General features: G+C 50.7%; 28 non-coding genes across 28 annotated transcripts; all 28 read left to right on the top strand.

Annotated features, from left to right (window-relative positions):
- The first annotated feature begins 613 nt into the window (after nucleotides 1-613).
- On the top strand, nucleotides 614-686 carry Trnaa-ugc (transfer RNA alanine (anticodon UGC)). Its single transcript has one exon. It is a non-coding gene; the product is annotated as a tRNA-Ala (tRNA).
- Nucleotides 687-1,109: 423 nt separating this feature from the next.
- Nucleotides 1,110-1,182, top strand: Trnaa-agc (transfer RNA alanine (anticodon AGC)). Its single transcript has one exon. It is a non-coding gene; the product is annotated as a tRNA-Ala (tRNA).
- A 1,058-nt stretch (nucleotides 1,183-2,240) lies between these two features.
- On the top strand, nucleotides 2,241-2,313 carry Trnaa-ugc (transfer RNA alanine (anticodon UGC)). Its single transcript has one exon. It is a non-coding gene; the product is annotated as a tRNA-Ala (tRNA).
- Nucleotides 2,314-2,736: 423 nt separating this feature from the next.
- On the top strand, nucleotides 2,737-2,809 carry Trnaa-agc (transfer RNA alanine (anticodon AGC)). Its single transcript has one exon. It is a non-coding gene; the product is annotated as a tRNA-Ala (tRNA).
- A 1,058-nt stretch (nucleotides 2,810-3,867) lies between these two features.
- Nucleotides 3,868-3,940, top strand: Trnaa-ugc (transfer RNA alanine (anticodon UGC)). Its single transcript has one exon. It is a non-coding gene; the product is annotated as a tRNA-Ala (tRNA).
- Nucleotides 3,941-4,363: 423 nt separating this feature from the next.
- On the top strand, nucleotides 4,364-4,436 carry Trnaa-agc (transfer RNA alanine (anticodon AGC)). Its single transcript has one exon. It is a non-coding gene; the product is annotated as a tRNA-Ala (tRNA).
- Nucleotides 4,437-5,494: 1,058 nt separating this feature from the next.
- On the top strand, nucleotides 5,495-5,567 carry Trnaa-ugc (transfer RNA alanine (anticodon UGC)). Its single transcript has one exon. It is a non-coding gene; the product is annotated as a tRNA-Ala (tRNA).
- Nucleotides 5,568-5,990: 423 nt separating this feature from the next.
- On the top strand, nucleotides 5,991-6,063 carry Trnaa-agc (transfer RNA alanine (anticodon AGC)). Its single transcript has one exon. It is a non-coding gene; the product is annotated as a tRNA-Ala (tRNA).
- A 1,552-nt stretch (nucleotides 6,064-7,615) lies between these two features.
- Trnaa-agc (transfer RNA alanine (anticodon AGC)) lies at nucleotides 7,616-7,688 on the top strand. Its single transcript has one exon. It is a non-coding gene; the product is annotated as a tRNA-Ala (tRNA).
- A 1,060-nt stretch (nucleotides 7,689-8,748) lies between these two features.
- Nucleotides 8,749-8,821, top strand: Trnaa-ugc (transfer RNA alanine (anticodon UGC)). Its single transcript has one exon. It is a non-coding gene; the product is annotated as a tRNA-Ala (tRNA).
- Nucleotides 8,822-9,244: 423 nt separating this feature from the next.
- On the top strand, nucleotides 9,245-9,317 carry Trnaa-agc (transfer RNA alanine (anticodon AGC)). Its single transcript has one exon. It is a non-coding gene; the product is annotated as a tRNA-Ala (tRNA).
- A 1,058-nt stretch (nucleotides 9,318-10,375) lies between these two features.
- Trnaa-ugc (transfer RNA alanine (anticodon UGC)) lies at nucleotides 10,376-10,448 on the top strand. Its single transcript has one exon. It is a non-coding gene; the product is annotated as a tRNA-Ala (tRNA).
- Nucleotides 10,449-10,871: 423 nt separating this feature from the next.
- Trnaa-agc (transfer RNA alanine (anticodon AGC)) lies at nucleotides 10,872-10,944 on the top strand. The gene has a single exon. It is a non-coding gene; the product is annotated as a tRNA-Ala (tRNA).
- Nucleotides 10,945-12,002: 1,058 nt separating this feature from the next.
- On the top strand, nucleotides 12,003-12,075 carry Trnaa-ugc (transfer RNA alanine (anticodon UGC)). The gene has a single exon. It is a non-coding gene; the product is annotated as a tRNA-Ala (tRNA).
- Nucleotides 12,076-12,498: 423 nt separating this feature from the next.
- Trnaa-agc (transfer RNA alanine (anticodon AGC)) lies at nucleotides 12,499-12,571 on the top strand. The gene has a single exon. It is a non-coding gene; the product is annotated as a tRNA-Ala (tRNA).
- A 1,058-nt stretch (nucleotides 12,572-13,629) lies between these two features.
- Nucleotides 13,630-13,702, top strand: Trnaa-ugc (transfer RNA alanine (anticodon UGC)). Its single transcript has one exon. It is a non-coding gene; the product is annotated as a tRNA-Ala (tRNA).
- A 423-nt stretch (nucleotides 13,703-14,125) lies between these two features.
- On the top strand, nucleotides 14,126-14,198 carry Trnaa-agc (transfer RNA alanine (anticodon AGC)). Its single transcript has one exon. It is a non-coding gene; the product is annotated as a tRNA-Ala (tRNA).
- Nucleotides 14,199-15,256: 1,058 nt separating this feature from the next.
- Trnaa-ugc (transfer RNA alanine (anticodon UGC)) lies at nucleotides 15,257-15,329 on the top strand. The gene has a single exon. It is a non-coding gene; the product is annotated as a tRNA-Ala (tRNA).
- Nucleotides 15,330-15,752: 423 nt separating this feature from the next.
- Nucleotides 15,753-15,825, top strand: Trnaa-agc (transfer RNA alanine (anticodon AGC)). The gene has a single exon. It is a non-coding gene; the product is annotated as a tRNA-Ala (tRNA).
- A 1,058-nt stretch (nucleotides 15,826-16,883) lies between these two features.
- Nucleotides 16,884-16,956, top strand: Trnaa-ugc (transfer RNA alanine (anticodon UGC)). The gene has a single exon. It is a non-coding gene; the product is annotated as a tRNA-Ala (tRNA).
- A 423-nt stretch (nucleotides 16,957-17,379) lies between these two features.
- Trnaa-agc (transfer RNA alanine (anticodon AGC)) lies at nucleotides 17,380-17,452 on the top strand. Its single transcript has one exon. It is a non-coding gene; the product is annotated as a tRNA-Ala (tRNA).
- Nucleotides 17,453-18,510: 1,058 nt separating this feature from the next.
- On the top strand, nucleotides 18,511-18,583 carry Trnaa-ugc (transfer RNA alanine (anticodon UGC)). The gene has a single exon. It is a non-coding gene; the product is annotated as a tRNA-Ala (tRNA).
- Nucleotides 18,584-19,006: 423 nt separating this feature from the next.
- Trnaa-agc (transfer RNA alanine (anticodon AGC)) lies at nucleotides 19,007-19,079 on the top strand. The gene has a single exon. It is a non-coding gene; the product is annotated as a tRNA-Ala (tRNA).
- A 1,058-nt stretch (nucleotides 19,080-20,137) lies between these two features.
- Trnaa-ugc (transfer RNA alanine (anticodon UGC)) lies at nucleotides 20,138-20,210 on the top strand. Its single transcript has one exon. It is a non-coding gene; the product is annotated as a tRNA-Ala (tRNA).
- Nucleotides 20,211-20,633: 423 nt separating this feature from the next.
- Trnaa-agc (transfer RNA alanine (anticodon AGC)) lies at nucleotides 20,634-20,706 on the top strand. Its single transcript has one exon. It is a non-coding gene; the product is annotated as a tRNA-Ala (tRNA).
- A 1,047-nt stretch (nucleotides 20,707-21,753) lies between these two features.
- Nucleotides 21,754-21,826, top strand: Trnaa-ugc (transfer RNA alanine (anticodon UGC)). The gene has a single exon. It is a non-coding gene; the product is annotated as a tRNA-Ala (tRNA).
- Nucleotides 21,827-22,249: 423 nt separating this feature from the next.
- Nucleotides 22,250-22,322, top strand: Trnaa-agc (transfer RNA alanine (anticodon AGC)). Its single transcript has one exon. It is a non-coding gene; the product is annotated as a tRNA-Ala (tRNA).
- Nucleotides 22,323-23,380: 1,058 nt separating this feature from the next.
- On the top strand, nucleotides 23,381-23,453 carry Trnaa-ugc (transfer RNA alanine (anticodon UGC)). Its single transcript has one exon. It is a non-coding gene; the product is annotated as a tRNA-Ala (tRNA).
- Nucleotides 23,454-23,702: the final 249 nt, after the last annotated feature.

Here is a 23,702-nt window from a genome sequence, read left to right on the forward strand (position 1 = left end):
CACTAGGTGGGCGGCCTAAGCCGTAGGCGAAATGTGCTCACTCGCTTGGGCGCGACGTCAAGCTCTAAATAAGGCTTTCACTAGCGTGAGCGTTGCGTGAGCGTCGTGGAAAGTCGGAAAAGTCGTCTGCATGGGTGAGTGCCATGTTTGGGGAGCGTTTCGTAGTTTGCGCAGTGCAATGGAGACGCGGAAACGTGTTGTGGCCCAGTGTTTTGCAGTTGGACGACAAGAGTGGTACACAGTAGTAAAGTGCGAGGCAGTGAGTTGGCATGAACAGTCGAGTGCACAATTGGGCTTCAGATGTGCTTGTTACCTCAGGCGCGGTGTGATTGTCGACAAGGTTTGTGACTGTCCTTTCAAAAAATGGCTCTGAGCACTATGGGACTCAACTGCTGTGGTCATCAGTCGACTGTCCTTTCAATTTAAGACGTTAAATACAGACGTAATTTGTAGTCGTAATACCAGAGCATCGAAACTACTTGGAACTCTTGTGTATATGAACTTGACCGCGCCTTTGTACACTGGTCCCTTCACCCCTACAAACCAACCAACCATCAGGTCCGTGCACATCAGAGTAGCAAAGAATGGAAAACAGCGCAGCTTTGTTGCCCTTGGGGGCGTAGCTCAGTTGGTAGAGCGTTCGCTTTGCATGTGAAAGGTCCCGGGTTCAAGCCCCGGCGCCTCCATGTTTTGTGGACAGTGCATGGTAAGTGTTGGTCGCGGCGAGCCTAAAGACACGCAAGATGTTGCAAAGCCAGCGTCACAGCTCATGTGATGTATACTGACGTAAGGAGAGCAAGACGTAAATGTGAGGACCGGCTGTTGTCGAGGTGTCATCGAGTGCAAATCTGTCTTAGGTATAACGGCCTAACCTCAAAGAAGTCTAGAGAGTGGACAACACGTTCGTCTTACTCAGAGCGGTGGCCGAACGCTATTTTCGACGTTGTGCGCGCCACTTTAATTTTGGCCAACTACGATTCGATACAGAATGCAGGAAACCTGAAAGACACCCTCACGGACACATTGAGAATAGTGTTTGTCTGCGGAATAATGGGAGTGCAAGGGGTCTGTGATATTGATATGGTTGTATGTAGCACTATTTGTCATCAGGGGGCGTAGCTCAGATGGTAGAGCGCTCGCTTAGCATGCGAGAGGTACTGGGATCGATACCCAGCGCCTCCAGAATTTTTAACACACCTACATGCGCACACTGCCACGCAAGTGGGATAATTCACAGCCAGCGAATGTGTCAAGGCAGATACGAGCGAACGATTAGCAGCCACAACTGGCAAGCGTGATGTTACGCGCAGGAAGCACCCTCCTCCCACCGCTACACTGAATTTAGAAACAGTACAAGTCTGCCCTTAAGATTCTCAAACCTATGTCGGAAAGATCTGCCTTGCGCCGAGTTCACAAAAATCCCACTGCACATTCCCATTCTTTACGTGCAGTCGGCTGCTACTGGTGTTGCTAGTTGTGACTGCTGATGACAGATGCCGTAGCAATCAATTCATGGAGTGAGTTGTATGTTTTGCGATACTCTGTCTCTGACAAGCAAGCAGAGGTGACACAGGCGCGAACACGGGAAGCTTGCAGCCCCTCGCTGCCTGCAGACACCGAGCAGCCACACTAGGTGGGCGGCCTAAGCCGTAGGCGAAATGTGCTCACTCGCTTGGGCGCGACGTCAAGCTCTAAATAAGGCTTTCACTAGCGTGAGCGTTGCGTGAGCGTCGTGGAAGGTCGGAAAAGTCGTCTGCATGGGTGAGTGCCATGTTTGGGGAGCGTTTCGTAGTTTGCGCAGTGCAATGGAGACGCGGAAACGTGTTGTGGCCCAGTGTTTTGCAGTTGGACGACAAGAGTGGTACACAGTAGTAAAGTGCGAGGCAGTGAGTTGGCATGAACAGTCGAGTGCACAATTGGGCTTCAGATGTGCTTGTTACCTCAGGCGCGGTGTGATTGTCGACAAGGTTTGTGACTGTCCTTTCAAAAAATGGCTCTGAGCACTATGGGACTCAACTGCTGTGGTCATCAGTCGACTGTCCTTTCAATTTAAGACGTTAAATACAGACGTAATTTGTAGTCGTAATACCAGAGCATCGAAACTACTTGGAACTCTTGTGTATATGAACTTGACCGCGCCTTTGTACACTGGTCCCTTCACCCCTACAAACCAACCAACCATCAGGTCCGTGCACATCAGAGTAGCAAAGAATGGAAAACAGCGCAGCTTTGTTGCCCTTGGGGGCGTAGCTCAGTTGGTAGAGCGTTCGCTTTGCATGTGAAAGGTCCCGGGTTCAAGCCCCGGCGCCTCCATGTTTTGTGGACAGTGCATGGTAAGTGTTGGTCGCGGCGAGCCTAAAGACACGCAAGATGTTGCAAAGCCAGCGTCACAGCTCATGTGATGTATACTGACGTAAGGAGAGCAAGACGTAAATGTGAGGACCGGCTGTTGTCGAGGTGTCATCGAGTGCAAATCTGTCTTAGGTATAACGGCCTAACCTCAAAGAAGTCTAGAGAGTGGACAACACGTTCGTCTTACTCAGAGCGGTGGCCGAACGCTATTTTCGACGTTGTGCGCGCCACTTTAATTTTGGCCAACTACGATTCGATACAGAATGCAGGAAACCTGAAAGACACCCTCACGGACACATTGAGAATAGTGTTTGTCTGCGGAATAATGGGAGTGCAAGGGGTCTGTGATATTGATATGGTTGTATGTAGCACTATTTGTCATCAGGGGGCGTAGCTCAGATGGTAGAGCGCTCGCTTAGCATGCGAGAGGTACTGGGATCGATACCCAGCGCCTCCAGAATTTTTAACACACCTACATGCGCACACTGCCACGCAAGTGGGATAATTCACAGCCAGCGAATGTGTCAAGGCAGATACGAGCGAACGATTAGCAGCCACAACTGGCAAGCGTGATGTTACGCGCAGGAAGCACCCTCCTCCCACCGCTACACTGAATTTAGAAACAGTACAAGTCTGCCCTTAAGATTCTCAAACCTATGTCGGAAAGATCTGCCTTGCGCCGAGTTCACAAAAATCCCACTGCACATTCCCATTCTTTACGTGCAGTCGGCTGCTACTGGTGTTGCTAGTTGTGACTGCTGATGACAGATGCCGTAGCAATCAATTCATGGAGTGAGTTGTATGTTTTGCGATACTCTGTCTCTGACAAGCAAGCAGAGGTGACACAGGCGCGAACACGGGAAGCTTGCAGCCCCTCGCTGCCTGCAGACACCGAGCAGCCACACTAGGTGGGCGGCCTAAGCCGTAGGCGAAATGTGCTCACTCGCTTGGGCGCGACGTCAAGCTCTAAATAAGGCTTTCACTAGCGTGAGCGTTGCGTGAGCGTCGTGGAAGGTCGGAAAAGTCGTCTGCATGGGTGAGTGCCATGTTTGGGGAGCGTTTCGTAGTTTGCGCAGTGCAATGGAGACGCGGAAACGTGTTGTGGCCCAGTGTTTTGCAGTTGGACGACAAGAGTGGTACACAGTAGTAAAGTGCGAGGCAGTGAGTTGGCATGAACAGTCGAGTGCACAATTGGGCTTCAGATGTGCTTGTTACCTCAGGCGCGGTGTGATTGTCGACAAGGTTTGTGACTGTCCTTTCAAAAAATGGCTCTGAGCACTATGGGACTCAACTGCTGTGGTCATCAGTCGACTGTCCTTTCAATTTAAGACGTTAAATACAGACGTAATTTGTAGTCGTAATACCAGAGCATCGAAACTACTTGGAACTCTTGTGTATATGAACTTGACCGCGCCTTTGTACACTGGTCCCTTCACCCCTACAAACCAACCAACCATCAGGTCCGTGCACATCAGAGTAGCAAAGAATGGAAAACAGCGCAGCTTTGTTGCCCTTGGGGGCGTAGCTCAGTTGGTAGAGCGTTCGCTTTGCATGTGAAAGGTCCCGGGTTCAAGCCCCGGCGCCTCCATGTTTTGTGGACAGTGCATGGTAAGTGTTGGTCGCGGCGAGCCTAAAGACACGCAAGATGTTGCAAAGCCAGCGTCACAGCTCATGTGATGTATACTGACGTAAGGAGAGCAAGACGTAAATGTGAGGACCGGCTGTTGTCGAGGTGTCATCGAGTGCAAATCTGTCTTAGGTATAACGGCCTAACCTCAAAGAAGTCTAGAGAGTGGACAACACGTTCGTCTTACTCAGAGCGGTGGCCGAACGCTATTTTCGACGTTGTGCGCGCCACTTTAATTTTGGCCAACTACGATTCGATACAGAATGCAGGAAACCTGAAAGACACCCTCACGGACACATTGAGAATAGTGTTTGTCTGCGGAATAATGGGAGTGCAAGGGGTCTGTGATATTGATATGGTTGTATGTAGCACTATTTGTCATCAGGGGGCGTAGCTCAGATGGTAGAGCGCTCGCTTAGCATGCGAGAGGTACTGGGATCGATACCCAGCGCCTCCAGAATTTTTAACACACCTACATGCGCACACTGCCACGCAAGTGGGATAATTCACAGCCAGCGAATGTGTCAAGGCAGATACGAGCGAACGATTAGCAGCCACAACTGGCAAGCGTGATGTTACGCGCAGGAAGCACCCTCCTCCCACCGCTACACTGAATTTAGAAACAGTACAAGTCTGCCCTTAAGATTCTCAAACCTATGTCGGAAAGATCTGCCTTGCGCCGAGTTCACAAAAATCCCACTGCACATTCCCATTCTTTACGTGCAGTCGGCTGCTACTGGTGTTGCTAGTTGTGACTGCTGATGACAGATGCCGTAGCAATCAATTCATGGAGTGAGTTGTATGTTTTGCGATACTCTGTCTCTGACAAGCAAGCAGAGGTGACACAGGCGCGAACACGGGAAGCTTGCAGCCCCTCGCTGCCTGCAGACACCGAGCAGCCACACTAGGTGGGCGGCCTAAGCCGTAGGCGAAATGTGCTCACTCGCTTGGGCGCGACGTCAAGCTCTAAATAAGGCTTTCACTAGCGTGAGCGTTGCGTGAGCGTCGTGGAAGGTCGGAAAAGTCGTCTGCATGGGTGAGTGCCATGTTTGGGGAGCGTTTCGTAGTTTGCGCAGTGCAATGGAGACGCGGAAACGTGTTGTGGCCCAGTGTTTTGCAGTTGGACGACAAGAGTGGTACACAGTAGTAAAGTGCGAGGCAGTGAGTTGGCATGAACAGTCGAGTGCACAATTGGGCTTCAGATGTGCTTGTTACCTCAGGCGCGGTGTGATTGTCGACAAGGTTTGTGACTGTCCTTTCAAAAAATGGCTCTGAGCACTATGGGACTCAACTGCTGTGGTCATCAGTCGACTGTCCTTTCAATTTAAGACGTTAAATACAGACGTAATTTGTAGTCGTAATACCAGAGCATCGAAACTACTTGGAACTCTTGTGTATATGAACTTGACCGCGCCTTTGTACACTGGTCCCTTCACCCCTACAAACCAACCAACCATCAGGTCCGTGCACATCAGAGTAGCAAAGAATGGAAAACAGCGCAGCTTTGTTGCCCTTGGGGGCGTAGCTCAGTTGGTAGAGCGTTCGCTTTGCATGTGAAAGGTCCCGGGTTCAAGCCCCGGCGCCTCCATGTTTTGTGGACAGTGCATGGTAAGTGTTGGTCGCGGCGAGCCTAAAGACACGCAAGATGTTGCAAAGCCAGCGTCACAGCTCATGTGATGTATACTGACGTAAGGAGAGCAAGACGTAAATGTGAGGACCGGCTGTTGTCGAGGTGTCATCGAGTGCAAATCTGTCTTAGGTATAACGGCCTAACCTCAAAGAAGTCTAGAGAGTGGACAACACGTTCGTCTTACTCAGAGCGGTGGCCGAACGCTATTTTCGACGTTGTGCGCGCCACTTTAATTTTGGCCAACTACGATTCGATACAGAATGCAGGAAACCTGAAAGACACCCTCACGGACACATTGAGAATAGTGTTTGTCTGCGGAATAATGGGAGTGCAAGGGGTCTGTGATATTGATATGGTTGTATGTAGCACTATTTGTCATCAGGGGGCGTAGCTCAGATGGTAGAGCGCTCGCTTAGCATGCGAGAGGTACTGGGATCGATACCCAGCGCCTCCAGAATTTTTAACACACCTACATGCGCACACTGCCACGCAAGTGGGATAATTCACAGCCAGCGAATGTGTCAAGGCAGATACGAGCGAACGATTAGCAGCCACAACTGGCAAGCGTGATGTTACGCGCAGGAAGCACCCTCCTCCCACCGCTACACTGAATTTAGAAACAGTACAAGTCTGCCCTTAAGATTCTCAAACCTATGTCGGAAAGATCTGCCTTGCGCCGAGTTCACAAAAATCCCACTGCACATTCCCATTCTTTACGTGCAGTCGGCTGCTACTGGTGTTGCTAGTTGTGACTGCTGATGACAGATGCCGTAGCAATCAATTCATGGAGTGAGTTGTATGTTTTGCGATACTCTGTCTCTGACAAGCAAGCAGAGGTGACACAGGCGCGAACACGGGAAGCTTGCAGCCCCTCGCTGCCTGCAGACACCGAGCAGCCACACTAGGTGGGCGGCCTAAGCCGTAGGCGAAATGTGCTCAGGCGCGACGTCAAGCTCTAAATAAGGCTTTCACTAGCGGTGAGCGTTGCTGTGAGCGTCGTGGAAGGTCGGAAAAGTCGTCTGCATGGGTGAGTGCCATGTTTGGGGAGCGTTTCGTAGTTTGCGCAGTGCAATGGAGACGCGGAAACGTGTTGTGGCCCAGTGTTTTGCAGTTGGACGACAAGAGTGGTACACAGTAGTAAAGTGCGAGCAGTGAGTTGGCAATGAACAGTCGAGTGCACAATTGGGCTTCAGATGTGCTTGTTACCTCAGGCGCGGTGTGATTGTCGACAAGGTTTGTGACTGTCCTTTCAAAAAATGGCTCTGAGCACTATGGGACTCAACTGGCTGTGGTCATCAGTCGACTGTCCTTTCATTTAAGACGTTAAATACAGACGTAATTTGTAGTCCGTAATACCAGAGCATCGAAACTACTTGGAACTCTTGTGTATATGAACTTGACCGCGCCTTTGTACACTGGTCCCTTCACCCCTACAAACCAACCAACCATCAGGTCCGTGCACATCAGAGTAGCAAAGAATGGAAAACAGCGCAGCTTTTGTTGCCCTTGGGGGCGGTAGCTCAGTTGGTAGAGGCGTTCGCTTTGCATGTGAAAGGTCCGCTGGTTCAAGCCCCGGCGCCTCCATGTTTTGTGGACAGTGCATGGTAAGTGTTGGTCGCGGCGAGCCTAAAGACACGCAAGATGTTGCAAAGCCAGCGTCACAGCTCATGTGATGTATACTGACGTAAGGAGAGCAAGACGTAAATGTGAGGACCGGCTGTTGTCGAGGTGTCATCGAGTGCAAATCTGTCTTAGGTATAACGGCCTAACCTCAAAGAAGTCTAGAGAGTGGACAACACGTTCGTCTTACTCAGAGCGGTGGCCGAACGCTATTTTCGACGTTGTGCGCGCCACTTTAATTTTGGCCAACTACGATTCGATACAGAATGCAGGAACCTGAAAGACACCCTCACGGACACATTGAGAATAGTGTTTGTCTGCGGAATAATGGGAGTGCAAGGGGTCTGTGATATTGATATGGTTGTATGTAGCACTATTTGTCATCAGGGGGCGTAGCTCAGATGGTAGAGCGCTCGCTTAGCATGCGAGAGGTACTGGGATCGATACCCAGCGCCTCCAGAATTTTTAACACACCTACATGCGCACACTGCCACGCAAGTGGGATAATTCACAGCCAGCGATGTGTCAAGGCAGATACGAGCGAACGATTAGCAGCCACAACTGGCAAGCGTGATGTTACGCGCAGGAAGCACCCTCCTCCCACCGCTACACTGAATTTAGAAACAGTACAAGTCTGCCCTTAAGATTCTCAAACCTATGTCGGAAAGATCTGCCTTGCGCCGAGTTCACAAAAATCCCACTGCACATTCCCATTCTTTACGTGCAGTCGGCTGCTACTGGTGTTGCTAGTTGTGACTGCTGATGACAGATGCCGTAGCAATCAATTCATGGAGTGAGTTGTATGTTTTTGCGATACTCTGTCTCTGACAAGCAAGCAGAGGTGACACAGGCGCGAACACGGGAAGCTTGCAGCCCCTCGCTGCCTGCAGACACCGAGCAGCCACACTAGGTGGGCGGCCTAAGCCGTAGGCGAAATGTGCCTCACTCGCTTGGGCGCGACGTCAAGCTCTAAATAAGACTTTCACTAGCGTGAGCGTTGCGTGAGCGTCGTGGAAGGTCGGAAAAGTCGTCTGCATGGGTGAGTGCCATGTTTGGGGAGCGTTTCGTAGTTTGCGCAGTGCAATGGAGACGCGGAAACGTGTTGTGTGGCCCAGTGTTTTGCAGTTGGACGACAAGAGTGGTACACAGTAGTAAGTGCGAGGCAGTGAGTTGGCATGAACAGTCGAGTGCACAATTGGGCTTCAGATGTGCTTGTTACCTCAGGCGCGGTGTGATTGTCGACAAGGTTTGTGACTGTCCTTTCAAAAAATGGCTCTGAGCACTATGGGACTCAACTGCTGTGGTCATCAGTCGACTGTCCTTTCAATTTAAGACGTTAAATACAGACGTAATTTGTAGTCGTAATACCAGAGCATCGAAACTACTTGGAACTCTTGTGTATATGAACTTGACCGCGCCTTTGTACACTGGTCCCTTCACCCCTACAAACCAACCAACCATCAGGTCCGTGCACATCAGAGTAGCAAAGAATGGAAAACAGCGCAGCTTTGTTGCCCTTGGGGGCGTAGCTCAGTTGGTAGAGCGTTCGCTTTGCATGTGAAAGGTCCCGGGTTCAAGCCCCGGCGCCTCCATGTTTTGTGGACAGTGCATGGTAAGTGTTGGTCGCGGCGAGCCTAAAGACACGCAAGATGTTGCAAAGCCAGCGTCACAGCTCATGTGATGTATACTGACGTAAGGAGAGCAAGACGTAAATGTGAGGACCGGCTGTTGTCGAGGTGTCATCGAGTGCAAATCTGTCTTAGGTATAACGGCCTAACCTCAAAGAAGTCTAGAGAGTGGACAACACGTTCGTCTTACTCAGAGCGGTGGCCGAACGCTATTTTCGACGTTGTGCGCGCCACTTTAATTTTGGCCAACTACGATTCGATACAGAATGCAGGAAACCTGAAAGACACCCTCACGGACACATTGAGAATAGTGTTTGTCTGCGGAATAATGGGAGTGCAAGGGGTCTGTGATATTGATATGGTTGTATGTAGCACTATTTGTCATCAGGGGGCGTAGCTCAGATGGTAGAGCGCTCGCTTAGCATGCGAGAGGTACTGGGATCGATACCCAGCGCCTCCAGAATTTTTAACACACCTACATGCGCACACTGCCACGCAAGTGGGATAATTCACAGCCAGCGAATGTGTCAAGGCAGATACGAGCGAACGATTAGCAGCCACAACTGGCAAGCGTGATGTTACGCGCAGGAAGCACCCTCCTCCCACCGCTACACTGAATTTAGAAACAGTACAAGTCTGCCCTTAAGATTCTCAAACCTATGTCGGAAAGATCTGCCTTGCGCCGAGTTCACAAAAATCCCACTGCACATTCCCATTCTTTACGTGCAGTCGGCTGCTACTGGTGTTGCTAGTTGTGACTGCTGATGACAGATGCCGTAGCAATCAATTCATGGAGTGAGTTGTATGTTTTGCGATACTCTGTCTCTGACAAGCAAGCAGAGGTGACACAGGCGCGAACACGGGAAGCTTGCAGCCCCTCGCTGCCTGCAGACACCGAGCAGCCACACTAGGTGGGCGGCCTAAGCCGTAGGCGAAATGTGCTCACTCGCTTGGGCGCGACGTCAAGCTCTAAATAAGGCTTTCACTAGCGTGAGCGTTGCGTGAGCGTCGTGGAAGGTCGGAAAAGTCGTCTGCATGGGTGAGTGCCATGTTTGGGGAGCGTTTCGTAGTTTGCGCAGTGCAATGGAGACGCGGAAACGTGTTGTGGCCCAGTGTTTTGCAGTTGGACGACAAGAGTGGTACACAGTAGTAAAGTGCGAGGCAGTGAGTTGGCATGAACAGTCGAGTGCACAATTGGGCTTCAGATGTGCTTGTTACCTCAGGCGCGGTGTGATTGTCGACAAGGTTTGTGACTGTCCTTTCAAAAAATGGCTCTGAGCACTATGGGACTCAACTGCTGTGGTCATCAGTCGACTGTCCTTTCAATTTAAGACGTTAAATACAGACGTAATTTGTAGTCGTAATACCAGAGCATCGAAACTACTTGGAACTCTTGTGTATATGAACTTGACCGCGCCTTTGTACACTGGTCCCTTCACCCCTACAAACCAACCAACCATCAGGTCCGTGCACATCAGAGTAGCAAAGAATGGAAAACAGCGCAGCTTTGTTGCCCTTGGGGGCGTAGCTCAGTTGGTAGAGCGTTCGCTTTGCATGTGAAAGGTCCCGGGTTCAAGCCCCGGCGCCTCCATGTTTTGTGGACAGTGCATGGTAAGTGTTGGTCGCGGCGAGCCTAAAGACACGCAAGATGTTGCAAAGCCAGCGTCACAGCTCATGTGATGTATACTGACGTAAGGAGAGCAAGACGTAAATGTGAGGACCGGCTGTTGTCGAGGTGTCATCGAGTGCAAATCTGTCTTAGGTATAACGGCCTAACCTCAAAGAAGTCTAGAGAGTGGACAACACGTTCGTCTTACTCAGAGCGGTGGCCGAACGCTATTTTCGACGTTGTGCGCGCCACTTTAATTTTGGCCAACTACGATTCGATACAGAATGCAGGAAACCTGAAAGACACCCTCACGGACACATTGAGAATAGTGTTTGTCTGCGGAATAATGGGAGTGCAAGGGGTCTGTGATATTGATATGGTTGTATGTAGCACTATTTGTCATCAGGGGGCGTAGCTCAGATGGTAGAGCGCTCGCTTAGCATGCGAGAGGTACTGGGATCGATACCCAGCGCCTCCAGAATTTTTAACACACCTACATGCGCACACTGCCACGCAAGTGGGATAATTCACAGCCAGCGAATGTGTCAAGGCAGATACGAGCGAACGATTAGCAGCCACAACTGGCAAGCGTGATGTTACGCGCAGGAAGCACCCTCCTCCCACCGCTACACTGAATTTAGAAACAGTACAAGTCTGCCCTTAAGATTCTCAAACCTATGTCGGAAAGATCTGCCTTGCACCGAGTTCACAAAAATCCCACTGCACATTCCCATTCTTTACGTGCAGTCGGCTGCTACTGGTGTTGCTAGTTGTGACTGCTGATGACAGATGCCGTAGCAATCAATTCATGGAGTGAGTTGTATGTTTTGCGATACTCTGTCTCTGACAAGCAAGCAGAGGTGACACAGGCGCGAACACGGGAAGCTTGCAGCCCCTCGCTGCCTGCAGACACCGAGCAGCCACACTAGGTGGGCGGCCTAAGCCGTAGGCGAAATGTGCTCACTCGCTTGGGCGCGACGTCAAGCTCTAAATAAGGCTTTCACTAGCGTGAGCGTTGCGTGAGCGTCGTGGAAGGTCGGAAAAGTCGTCTGCATGGGTGAGTGCCATGTTTGGGGAGCGTTTCGTAGTTTGCGCAGTGCAATGGAGACGCGGAAACGTGTTGTGGCCCAGTGTTTTGCAGTTGGACGACAAGAGTGGTACACAGTAGTAAAGTGCGAGGCAGTGAGTTGGCATGAACAGTCGAGTGCACAATTGGGCTTCAGATGTGCTTGTTACCTCAGGCGCGGTGTGATTGTCGACAAGGTTTGTGACTGTCCTTTCAAAAAATGGCTCTGAGCACTATGGGACTCAACTGCTGTGGTCATCAGTCGACTGTCCTTTCAATTTAAGACGTTAAATACAGACGTAATTTGTAGTCGTAATACCAGAGCATCGAAACTACTTGGAACTCTTGTGTATATGAACTTGACCGCGCCTTTGTACACTGGTCCCTTCACCCCTACAAACCAACCAACCATCAGGTCCGTGCACATCAGAGTAGCAAAGAATGGAAAACAGCGCAGCTTTGTTGCGCTTGGGGGCGTAGCTCAGTTGGTAGAGCGTTCGCTTTGCATGTGAAAGGTCCCGGGTTCAAGCCCCGGCGCCTCCATGTTTTGTGGACAGTGCATGGTAAGTGTTGGTCGCGGCGAGCCTAAAGACACGCAAGATGTTGCAAAGCCAGCGTCACAGCTCATGTGATGTATACTGACGTAAGGAGAGCAAGACGTAAATGTGAGGACCGGCTGTTGTCGAGGTGTCATCGAGTGCAAATCTGTCTTAGGTATAACGGCCTAACCTCAAAGAAGTCTAGAGAGTGGACAACACGTTCGTCTTACTCAGAGCGGTGGCCGAACGCTATTTTCGACGTTGTGCGCGCCACTTTAATTTTGGCCAACTACGATTCGATACAGAATGCAGGAAACCTGAAAGACACCCTCACGGACACATTGAGAATAGTGTTTGTCTGCGGAATAATGGGAGTGCAAGGGGTCTGTGATATTGATATGGTTGTATGTAGCACTATTTGTCATCAGGGGGCGTAGCTCAGATGGTAGAGCGCTCGCTTAGCATGCGAGAGGTACTGGGATCGATACCCAGCGCCTCCAGAATTTTTAACACACCTACATGCGCACACTGCCACGCAAGTGGGATAATTCACAGCCAGCGAATGTGTCAAGGCAGATACGAGCGAACGATTAGCAGCCACAACTGGCAAGCGTGATGTTACGCGCAGGAAGCACCCTCCTCCCACCGCTACACTGAATTTAGAAACAGTACAAGTCTGCCCTTAAGATTCTCAAACCTATGTCGGAAAGATCTGCCTTGCGCCGAGTTCACAAAAATCCCACTGCACATTCCCATTCTTTACGTGCAGTCGGCTGCTACTGGTGTTGCTAGTTGTGACTGCTGATGACAGATGCCGTAGCAATCAATTCATGGAGTGAGTTGTATGTTTTGCGATACTCTGTCTCTGACAAGCAAGCAGAGGTGACACAGGCGCGAACACGGGAAGCTTGCAGCCCCTCGCTGCCTGCAGACACCGAGCAGCCACACTAGGTGGGCGGCCTAAGCCGTAGGCGAAATGTGCTCACTCGCTTGGGCGCGACGTCAAGCTCTAAATAAGGCTTTCACTAGCGTGAGCGTTGCGTGAGCGTCGTGGAAGGTCGGAAAAGTCGTCTGCATGGGTGAGTGCCATGTTTGGGGAGCGTTTCGTAGTTTGCGCAGTGCAATGGAGACGCGGAAACGTGTTGTGGCCCAGTGTTTTGCAGTTGGACGACAAGAGTGGTACACAGTAGTAAAGTGCGAGGCAGTGAGTTGGCATGAACAGTCGAGTGCACAATTGGGCTTCAGATGTGCTTGTTACCTCAGGCGCGGTGTGATTGTCGACAAGGTTTGTGACTGTCCTTTCAAAAAATGGCTCTGAGCACTATGGGACTCAACTGCTGTGGTCATCAGTCGACTGTCCTTTCAATTTAAGACGTTAAATACAGACGTAATTTGTAGTCGTAATACCAGAGCATCGAAACTACTTGGAACTCTTGTGTATATGAACTTGACCGCGCCTTTGTACACTGGTCCCTTCACCCCTACAAACCAACCAACCATCAGGTCCGTGCACATCAGAGTAGCAAAGAATGGAAAACAGCGCAGCTTTGTTGCGCTTGGGGGCGTAGCTCAGTTGGTAGAGCGTTCGCTTTGCATGTGAAAGGTCCCGGGTTCAAGCCCCGGCGCCTCCATGTTTTGTGGACAGTGCATGGTAAGTGTTGGTCGCGGCGAGCCTAAAGACACGCAAGATGTTGCAAAGCCAGCGTCACAGCTCATGTGATGTATACTGACGTAAGGAGAGCAAGACGTAAATGTGAGGACCGGCTGTTGTCGAGGTGTCATCGAGTGCAAATCTGTCTTAGGTATAACGGCCTAACCTCAAAGAAGTCTAGAGAGTGGACAACACGTTCGTCTTACTCAGAGCGGTGGCCGAACGCTATTTTCGACGTTGTGCGCGCCACTTTAATTTTGGCCAACTACGATTCGATACAGAATGCAGGAAACCTGAAAGACACCCTCACGGACACATTGAGAATAGTGTTTGTCTGCGGAATAATGGGAGTGCAAGGGGTCTGTGATATTGATATGGTTGTATGTAGCACTATTTGTCATCAGGGGGCGTAGCTCAGATGGTAGAGCGCTCGCTTAGCATGCGAGAGGTACTGGGATCGATACCCAGCGCCTCCAGAATTTTTAACACACCTACATGCGCACACTGCCACGCAAGTGGGATAATTCACAGCCAGCGAATGTGTCAAGGCAGATACGAGCGAACGATTAGCAGCCACAACTGGCAAGCGTGATGTTACGCGCAGGAAGCACCCTCCTCCCACCGCTACACTGAATTTAGAAACAGTACAAGTCTGCCCTTAAGATTCTCAAACCTATGTCGGAAAGATCTGCCTTGCGCCGAGTTCACAAAAATCCCACTGCACATTCCCATTCTTTACGTGCAGTCGGCTGCTACTGGTGTTGCTAGTTGTGACTGCTGATGACAGATGCCGTAGCAATCAATTCATGGAGTGAGTTGTATGTTTTGCGATACTCTGTCTCTGACAAGCAAGCAGAGGTGACACAGGCGCGAACACGGGAAGCTTGCAGCCCCTCGCTGCCTGCAGACACCGAGCAGCCACACTAGGTGGGCGGCCTAAGCCGTAGGCGAAATGTGCTCACTCGCTTGGGCGCGACGTCAAGCTCTAAATAAGGCTTTCACTAGCGTGAGCGTTGCGTGAGCGTCGTGGAAGGTCGGAAAAGTCGTCTGCATGGGTGAGTGCCATGTTTGGGGAGCGTTTCGTAGTTTGCGCAGTGCAATGGAGACGCGGAAACGTGTTGTGGCCCAGTGTTTTGCAGTTGGACGACAAGAGTGGTACACAGTAGTAAAGTGCGAGGCAGTGAGTTGGCATGAACAGTCGAGTGCACAATTGGGCTTCAGATGTGCTTGTTACCTCAGGCGCGGTGTGATTGTCGACAAGGTTTGTGACTGTCCTTTCAAAAAATGGCTCTGAGCACTATGGGACTCAACTGCTGTGGTCATCAGTCGACTGTCCTTTCAATTTAAGACGTTAAATACAGACGTAATTTGTAGTCGTAATACCAGAGCATCGAAACTACTTGGAACTCTTGTGTATATGAACTTGACCGCGCCTTTGTACACTGGTCCCTTCACCCCTACAAACCAACCAACCATCAGGTCCGTGCACATCAGAGTAGCAAAGAATGGAAAACAGCGCAGCTTTGTTGCCCTTGGGGGCGTAGCTCAGTTGGTAGAGCGTTCGCTTTGCATGTGAAAGGTCCCGGGTTCAAGCCCCGGCGCCTCCATGTTTTGTGGACAGTGCATGGTAAGTGTTGGTCGCGGCGAGCCTAAAGACACGCAAGATGTTGCAAAGCCAGCGTCACAGCTCATGTGATGTATACTGACGTAAGGAGAGCAAGACGTAAATGTGAGGACCGGCTGTTGTCGAGGTGTCATCGAGTGCAAATCTGTCTTAGGTATAACGGCCTAACCTCAAAGAAGTCTAGAGAGTGGACAACACGTTCGTCTTACTCAGAGCGGTGGCCGAACGCTATTTTCGACGTTGTGCGCGCCACTTTAATTTTGGCCAACTACGATTCGATACAGAATGCAGGAAACCTGAAAGACACCCTCACGGACACATTGAGAATAGTGTTTGTCTGCGGAATAATGGGAGTGCAAGGGGTCTGTGATATTGATATGGTTGTATGTAGCACTATTTGTCATCAGGGGGCGTAGCTCAGATGGTAGAGCGCTCGCTTAGCATGCGAGAGGTACTGGGATCGATACCCAGCGCCTCCAGAATTTTTAACACACCTACATGCGCACACTGCCACGCAAGTGGGATAATTCACAGCCAGCGAATGTGTCAAGGCAGATACGAGCGAACGATTAGCAGCCACAACTGGCAAGCGTGATGTTACGCGCAGGAAGCACCCTCCTCCCACCGCTACACTGAATTTAGAAACAGTACAAGTCTGCCCTTAAGATTCTCAAACCTATGTCGGAAAGATCTGCCTTGCGCCGAGTTCACAAAAATCCCACTGCACATTCCCATTCTTTACGTGCAGTCGGCTGCTACTGGTGTTGCTAGTTGTGACTGCTGATGACAGATGCCGTAGCAATCAATTCATGGAGTGAGTTGTATGTTTTGCGATACTCTGTCTCTGACAAGCAAGCAGAGGTGACACAGGCGCGAACACGGGAAGCTTGCAGCCCCTCGCTGCCTGCAGACACCGAGCAGCCACACTAGGTGGGCGGCCTAAGCCGTAGGCGAAATGTGCTCACTCGCTTGGGCGCGACGTCAAGCTCTAAATAAGGCTTTCACTAGCGTGAGCGTTGCGTGAGCGTCGTGGAAAGTCGGAAAAGTCGTCTGCATGGGTGAGTGCCATGTTTGGGGAGCGTTTCGTAGTTTGCGCAGTGCAATGGAGACGCGGAAACGTGTTGTGGCCCAGTGTTTTGCAGTTGGACGACAAGAGTGGTACACAGTAGTAAAGTGCGAGGCAGTGAGTTGGCATGAACAGTCGAGTGCACAATTGGGCTTCAGATGTGCTTGTTACCTCAGGCGCGGTGTGATTGTCGACAAGGTTTGTGACTGTCCTTTCAAAAAATGGCTCTGAGCACTATGGGACTCAACTGCTGTGGTCATCAGTCGACTGTCCTTTCAATTTAAGACGTTAAATACAGACGTAATTTGTAGTCGTAATACCAGAGCATCGAAACTACTTGGAACTCTTGTGTATATGAACTTGACCGCGCCTTTGTACACTGGTCCCTTCACCCCTACAAACCAACCAACCATCAGGTCCGTGCACATCAGAGTAGCAAAGAATGGAAAACAGCGCAGCTTTGTTGCGCTTGGGGGCGTAGCTCAGTTGGTAGAGCGTTCGCTTTGCATGTGAAAGGTCCCGGGTTCAAGCCCCGGCGCCTCCATGTTTTGTGGACAGTGCATGGTAAGTGTTGGTCGCGGCGAGCCTAAAGACACGCAAGATGTTGCAAAGCCAGCGTCACAGCTCATGTGATGTATACTGACGTAAGGAGAGCAAGACGTAAATGTGAGGACCGGCTGTTGTCGAGGTGTCATCGAGTGCAAATCTGTCTTAGGTATAACGGCCTAACCTCAAAGAAGTCTAGAGAGTGGACAACACGTTCGTCTTACTCAGAGCGGTGGCCGAACGCTATTTTCGACGTTGTGCGCGCCACTTTAATTTTGGCCAACTACGATTCGATACAGAATGCAGGAAACCTGAAAGACACCCTCACGGACACATTGAGAATAGTGTTTGTCTGCGGAATAATGGGAGTGCAAGGGGTCTGTGATATTGATATGGTTGTATGTAGCACTATTTGTCATCAGGGGGCGTAGCTCAGATGGTAGAGCGCTCGCTTAGCATGCGAGAGGTACTGGGATCGATACCCAGCGCCTCCAGAATTTTTAACACACCTACATGCGCACACTGCCACGCAAGTGGGATAATTCACAGCCAGCGAATGTGTCAAGGCAGATACGAGCGAACGATTAGCAGCCACAACTGGCAAGCGTGATGTTACGCGCAGGAAGCACCCTCCTCCCACCGCTACACTGAATTTAGAAACAGTACAAGTCTGCCCTTAAGATTCTCAAACCTATGTCGGAAAGATCTGCCTTGCGCCGAGTTCACAAAAATCCCACTGCACATTCCCATTCTTTACGTGCAGTCGGCTGCTACTGGTGTTGCTAGTTGTGACTGCTGATGACAGATGCCGTAGCAATCAATTCATGGAGTGAGTTGTATGTTTTGCGATACTCTGTCTCTGACAAGCAAGCAGAGGTGACACAGGCGCGAACACGGGAAGCTTGCAGCCCCTCGCTGCCTGCAGACACCGAGCAGCCACACTAGGTGGGCGGCCTAAGCCGTAGGCGAAATGTGCTCACTCGCTTGGGCGCGACGTCAAGCTCTAAATAAGGCTTTCACTAGCGTGAGCGTTGCGTGAGCGTCGTGGAAGGTCGGAAAAGTCGTCTGCATGGGTGAGTGCCATGTTTGGGGAGCGTTTCGTAGTTTGCGCAGTGCAATGGAGACGCGGAAACGTGTTGTGGCCCAGTGTTTTGCAGTTGGACGACAAGAGTGGTACACAGTAGTAAAGTGCGAGGCAGTGAGTTGGCATGAACAGTCGAGTGCACAATTGGGCTTCAGATGTGCTTGTTACCTCAGGCGCGGTGTGATTGTCGACAAGGTTTGTGACTGTCCTTTCAAAAAATGGCTCTGAGCACTATGGGACTCAACTGCTGTGGTCATCAGTCGACTGTCCTTTCAATTTAAGACGTTAAATACAGACGTAATTTGTAGTCGTAATACCAGAGCATCGAAACTACTTGGAACTCTTGTGTATATGAACTTGACCGCGCCTTTGTACACTGGTCCCTTCACCCCTACAAACCAACCAACCATCAGGTCCGTGCACATCAGAGTAGCAAAGAATGGAAAACAGCGCAGCTTTGTTGCCCTTGGGGGCGTAGCTCAGTTGGTAGAGCGTTCGCTTTGCATGTGAAAGGTCCCGGGTTCAAGCCCCGGCGCCTCCATGTTTTGTGGACAGTGCATGGTAAGTGTTGGTCGCGGCGAGCCTAAAGACACGCAAGATGTTGCAAAGCCAGCGTCACAGCTCATGTGATGTATACTGACGTAAGGAGAGCAAGACGTAAATGTGAGGACCGGCTGTTGTCGAGGTGTCATCGAGTGCAAATCTGTCTTAGGTATAACGGCCTAACCTCAAAGAAGTCTAGAGAGTGGACAACACGTTCGTCTTACTCAGAGCGGTGGCCGAACGCTATTTTCGACGTTGTGCGCGCCACTTTAATTTTGGCCAACTACGATTCGATACAGAATGCAGGAAACCTGAAAGACACCCTCACGGACACATTGAGAATAGTGTTTGTCTGCGGAATAATGGGAGTGCAAGGGGTCTGTGATATTGATATGGTTGTATGTAGCACTATTTGTCATCAGGGGGCGTAGCTCAGATGGTAGAGCGCTCGCTTAGCATGCGAGAGGTACTGGGATCGATACCCAGCGCCTCCAGAATTTTTAACACACCTACATGCGCACACTGCCACGCAAGTGGGATAATTCACAGCCAGCGAATGTGTCAAGGCAGATACGAGCGAACGATTAGCAGCCACAACTGGCAAGCGTGATGTTACGCGCAGGAAGCACCCTCCTCCCACCGCTACACTGAATTTAGAAACAGTACAAGTCTGCCCTTAAGATTCTCAAACCTATGTCGGAAAGATCTGCCTTGCGCCGAGTTCACAAAAATCCCACTGCACATTCCCATTCTTTACGTGCAGTCGGCTGCTACTGGTGTTGCTAGTTGTGACTGCTGATGACAGATGCCGTAGCAATCAATTCATGGAGTGAGTTGTATGTTTTGCGATACTCTGTCTCTGACAAGCAAGCAGAGGTGACACAGGCGCGAACACGGGAAGCTTGCAGCCCCTCGCTGCCTGCAGACACCGAGCAGCCACACTAGGTGGGCGGCCTAAGCCGTAGGCGAAATGTGCTCACTCGCTTGGGCGCGACGTCAAGCTCTAAATAAGGCTTTCACTAGCGTGAGCGTTGCGTGAGCGTCGTGGAAGGTCGGAAAAGTCGTCTGCATGGGTGAGTGCCATGTTTGGGGAGCGTTTCGTAGTTTGCGCAGTGCAATGGAGACGCGGAAACGTGTTGTGGCCCAGTGTTTTGCAGTTGGACGACAAGAGTGGTACACAGTAGTAAAGTGCGAGGCAGTGAGTTGGCATGAACAGTCGAGTGCACAATTGGGCTTCAGATGTGCTTGTTACCTCAGGCGCGGTGTGATTGTCGACAAGGTTTGTGACTGTCCTTTCAAAAAATGGCTCTGAGCACTATGGGACTCAACTGCTGTGGTCATCAGTCGACTGTCCTTTCAATTTAAGACGTTAAATACAGACGTAATTTGTAGTCGTAATACCAGAGCATCGAAACTACTTGGAACTCTTGTGTATATGAACTTGACCGCGCCTTTGTACACTGGTCCCTTCACCCCTACAAACCAACCAACCATCAGGTCCGTGCACATCAGAGTAGCAAAGAATGGAAAACAGCGCAGCTTTGTTGCCCTTGGGGGCGTAGCTCAGTTGGTAGAGCGTTCGCTTTGCATGTGAAAGGTCCCGGGTTCAAGCCCCGGCGCCTCCATGTTTTGTGGACAGTGCATGGTAAGTGTTGGTCGCGGCGAGCCTAAAGACACGCAAGATGTTGCAAAGCCAGCGTCACAGCTCATGTGATGTATACTGACGTAAGGAGAGCAAGACGTAAATGTGAGGACCGGCTGTTGTCGAGGTGTCATCGAGTGCAAATCTGTCTTAGGTATAACGGCCTAACCTCAAAGAAGTCTAGAGAGTGGACAACACGTTCGTCTTACTCAGAGCGGTGGCCGAACGCTATTTTCGACGTTGTGCGCGCCACTTTAATTTTGGCCAACTACGATTCGATACAGAATGCAGGAAACCTGAAAGACACCCTCACGGACACATTGAGAATAGTGTTTGTCTGCGGAATAATGGGAGTGCAAGGGGTCTGTGATATTGATATGGTTGTATGTAGCACTATTTGTCATCAGGGGGCGTAGCTCAGATGGTAGAGCGCTCGCTTAGCATGCGAGAGGTACTGGGATCGATACCCAGCGCCTCCAGAATTTTTAACACACCTACATGCGCACACTGCCACGCAAGTGGGATAATTCACAGCCAGCGAATGTGTCAAGGCAGATACGAGCGAACGATTAGCAGCCACAACTGGCAAGCGTGATGTTACGCGCAGGAAGCACCCTCCTCCCACCGCTACACTGAATTTAGAAACAGTACAAGTCTGCCCTTAAGATTCTCAAACCTATGTCGGAAAGATCTGCCTTGCGCCGAGTTCACAAAAATCCCACTGCACATTCCCATTCTTTACGTGCAGTCGGCTGCTACTGGTGTTGCTAGTTGTGACTGCTGATGACAGATGCCGTAGCAATCAATTCATGGAGTGAGTTGTATGTTTTGCGATACTCTGTCTCTGACAAGCAAGCAGAGGTGACAAAGGCGCGAACACGGGAAGCTTGCAGCCCCTCGCTGCCTGCAGACACCGAGCAGCCACACTAGGTGGGCGGCCTAAGCCGTAGGCGAAATGTGCTCACTCGCTTGGGCGCGACGTCAAGCTCTAAATAAGGCTTTCACTAGCGTGAGCGTCGTGGAAAGTCGGAAAAGTCGTCTGCATGGGTGAGTGCCATGTTTGGGGAGCGTTTCGTAGTTTGCGCAGTGCAATGGAGACGCGGAAACGTGTTGTGGCCCAGTGTTTTGCAGTTGGACGACAAGAGTGGTACACAGTAGTAAAGTGCGAGGCAGTGAGTTGGCATGAACAGTCGAGTGCACAATTGGGCTTCAGATGTGCTTGTTACCTCAGGCGCGGTGTGATTGTCGACAAGGTTTGTGACTGTCCTTTCAAAAAATGGCTCTGAGCACTATGGGACTCAACTGCTGTGGTCATCAGTCGACTGTCCTTTCAATTTAAGACGTTAAATACAGACGTAATTTGTAGTCGTAATACCAGAGCATCGAAACTACTTGGAACTCTTGTGTATATGAACTTGACCGCGCCTTTGTACACTGGTCCCTTCACCCCTACAAACCAACCAACCATCAGGTCCGTGCACATCAGAGTAGCAAAGAATGGAAAACAGCGCAGCTTTGTTGCCCTTGGGGGCGTAGCTCAGTTGGTAGAGCGTTCGCTTTGCATGTGAAAGGTCCCGGGTTCAAGCCCCGGCGCCTCCATGTTTTGTGGACAGTGCATGGTAAGTGTTGGTCGCGGCGAGCCTAAAGACACGCAAGATGTTGCAAAGCCAGCGTCACAGCTCATGTGATGTATACTGACGTAAGGAGAGCAAGACGTAAATGTGAGGACCGGCTGTTGTCGAGGTGTCATCGAGTGCAAATCTGTCTTAGGTATAACGGCCTAACCTCAAAGAAGTCTAGAGAGTGGACAACACGTTCGTCTTACTCAGAGCGGTGGCCGAACGCTATTTTCGACGTTGTGCGCGCCACTTTAATTTTGGCCAACTACGATTCGATACAGAATGCAGGAAACCTGAAAGACACCCTCACGGACACATTGAGAATAGTGTTTGTCTGCGGAATAATGGGAGTGCAAGGGGTCTGTGATATTGATATGGTTGTATGTAGCACTATTTGTCATCAGGGGGCGTAGCTCAGATGGTAGAGCGCTCGCTTAGCATGCGAGAGGTACTGGGATCGATACCCAGCGCCTCCAGAATTTTTAACACACCTACATGCGCACACTGCCACGCAAGTGGGATAATTCACAGCCAGCGAATGTGTCAAGGCAGATACGAGCGAACGATTAGCAGCCACAACTGGCAAGCGTGATGTTACGCGCAGGAAGCACCCTCCTCCCACCGCTACACTGAATTTAGAAACAGTACAAGTCTGCCCTTAAGATTCTCAAACCTATGTCGGAAAGATCTGCCTTGCGCCGAGTTCACAAAAATCCCACTGCACATTCCCATTCTTTACGTGCAGTCGGCTGCTACTGGTGTTGCTAGTTGTGACTGCTGATGACAGATGCCGTAGCAATCAATTCATGGAGTGAGTTGTATGTTTTGCGATACTCTGTCTCTGACAAGCAAGCAGAGGTGACACAGGCGCGAACACGGGAAGCTTGCAGCCCCTCGCTGCCTGCAGACACCGAGCAGCCACACTAGGTGGGCGGCCTAAGCCGTAGGCGAAATGTGCTCACTCGCTTGGGCGCGACGTCAAGCTCTAAATAAGGCTTTCACTAGCGTGAGCGTTGCGTGAGCGTCGTGGAAGGTCGGAAAAGTCGTCTGCATGGGTGAGTGCCATGTTTGGGGAGCGTTTCGTAGTTTGCGCAGTGCAATGGAGACGCGGAAACGTGTTGTGGCCCAGTGTTTTGCAGTTGGACGACAAGAGTGGTACACAGTAGTAAAGTGCGAGGCAGTGAGTTGGCATGAACAGTCGAGTGCACAATTGGGCTTCAGATGTGCTTGTTACCTCAGGCGCGGTGTGATTGTCGACAAGGTTTGTGACTGTCCTTTCAAAAAATGGCTCTGAGCACTATGGGACTCAACTGCTGTGGTCATCAGTCGACTGTCCTTTCAATTTAAGACGTTAAATACAGACGTAATTTGTAGTCGTAATACCAGAGCATCGAAACTACTTGGAACTCTTGTGTATATGAACTTGACCGCGCCTTTGTACACTGGTCCCTTCACCCCTACAAACCAACCAACCATCAGGTCCGTGCACATCAGAGTAGCAAAGAATGGAAAACAGCGCAGCTTTGTTGCGCTTGGGGGCGTAGCTCAGTTGGTAGAGCGTTCGCTTTGCATGTGAAAGGTCCCGGGTTCAAGCCCCGGCGCCTCCATGTTTTGTGGACAGTGCATGGTAAGTGTTGGTCGCGGCGAGCCTAAAGACACGCAAGATGTTGCAAAGCCAGCGTCACAGCTCATGTGATGTATACTGACGTAAGGAGAGCAAGACGTAAATGTGAGGACCGGCTGTTGTCGAGGTGTCATCGAGTGCAAATCTGTCTTAGGTATAACGGCCTAACCTCAAAGAAGTCTAGAGAGTGGACAACACGTTCGTCTTACTCAGAGCGGTGGCCGAACGCTAT

Source organism: Schistocerca nitens, unplaced genomic scaffold, assembly GCF_023898315.1.
Source record: "Schistocerca nitens isolate TAMUIC-IGC-003100 unplaced genomic scaffold, iqSchNite1.1 HiC_scaffold_47, whole genome shotgun sequence".
Classification (NCBI taxonomy): domain Eukaryota; kingdom Metazoa; phylum Arthropoda; class Insecta; order Orthoptera; family Acrididae; genus Schistocerca; species Schistocerca nitens.